This window comes from Spermophilus citellus (genome assembly GCF_964194105.1).
Source record: "Spermophilus citellus genome assembly, chromosome: 14".
In the NCBI taxonomy this organism is placed as follows: domain Eukaryota; kingdom Metazoa; phylum Chordata; class Mammalia; order Rodentia; family Sciuridae; genus Spermophilus; species Spermophilus citellus.
This window is the reverse complement of record NC_138194.1, coordinates 93,269,404-93,270,745: the sequence shown is the minus strand read 5'-3', so window position 1 is coordinate 93,270,745 and position 1,342 is coordinate 93,269,404. Positions and strand designations below refer to the sequence as shown.

The 1,342-nt window shown below is 39.0% G+C and overlaps 1 pseudogene across 1 annotated transcript; it reads right to left on the bottom strand.

The window, feature by feature from the left end:
- Positions 1-385: 385 nt before the first annotated feature.
- On the bottom strand, positions 386-927 carry LOC308633519 (swi5-dependent recombination DNA repair protein 1 homolog; annotated as a pseudogene). Its single transcript has one exon. The product of its transcript is annotated as a swi5-dependent recombination DNA repair protein 1 homolog (transcript).
- Between the last annotated feature and the right edge of the window lie 415 nt (positions 928-1,342).

The following is a 1,342-nucleotide window of genomic DNA, read 5'->3' as shown; positions in this document are numbered from 1 at the left end:
GTGATGCAGGCTGGCCGGTAGACACTAGAATGGCACAACTCCTCAGGGGTTCCCATGTAGATTGGACTATATTTTAACATTAAAAATAAAACTATTTGCCACAAAAAGCAAAACTAAAACTGGTTCGCAGAACTGTCCAAATTATTCTTTAAGCATGATTTGAATTTTATTCTTTTAATGTCAAGGTTATTTTTTTCCTGAATCTATCCAAAACACTAAACTTAATTTTAGAACTTAAAATTTATATATGAGAGTGTCCTAAACTGATGGTCATCAAGATATCTTCCTTGAAGCCCTCATGTGCTTATCTCCCCCTTAAAAGGTGTAAGTATCATGTCATTACGTTGTCATTCTCAAAGATATTTCTGAAGAAAAAAATTATGAATTAAACACCCGCAGATTCTTTTTCACTTCTATTATAATATAGCCATTTATCATCCAACCCATAGTGGTCTATCAAGTGAGAAAGGCTTAGTTTCTTGGCCTCTTCAGACATAGCTGGCTGCAGCTCATAAAGCAACAGCTGGCTACAGCTTCTCCACTTCGTTATTAACAACTGTAACTGAGACAGGTTGTTCTATGATCTATGCATTTTGACTAGTTTTAGCCTCCAAAGAAGATCTTCTTCCTCCTGAACCTGATTCACCAATTCTGCTTTTTTGTTTTGTTTGATCCTTGCTTAGGATTCCCACTGACAAAATCAAGAGACTCAGATTTACATGCCGTGATGTCCTTGAAGGTGTTTTTGAATAGGCATTTTCTTCAGATTCACTGCCTCTGTATTTAAAACTTGAAATTCCAGTTTTCTTCTGTTGAAGATGCCAGTTTCTCTAAAAAATTCTGTTCATTTTCTTCATTCTCTACTGTAAGGCGTTCTACCACACTGAGACAGGAATTAAATGAAAATCTTATTTTGCTTAATCTCATCGGTTCTATTTGTGAACGATTCCTATGGAATTCTGAGTGAGATCTCAGCTGAGTCTAATGGACTTTGCATGGTATTAATGAGATCTTGATTTACTTCCCATCACTAGCTTTCCTCAGACCCGGTGGGGCTCGAAGAGTACAGCTTGCAATGACCCAAAGGCTGAGACTACCTAAGAGCAGTGTTGGTTTCCAGCCAGGGGGGAATCCAACGTGCTAGAAACCCACCGCAGAGTCCACACAGGTTCTGCTGAACTGGTCCTCAGCTTTCCCTTGCTGTGGAGAACTCAACGGTCCCGTTGCTATGCTTTTCACTGTGTCTACCTCAAAATTCAGATCCCTTAGAATGTGGCTTCGTGTTATTTAGACAAATCTGGGATAAATGTGGACAAATAGAATTTGCTGTCGTGCAGTATCG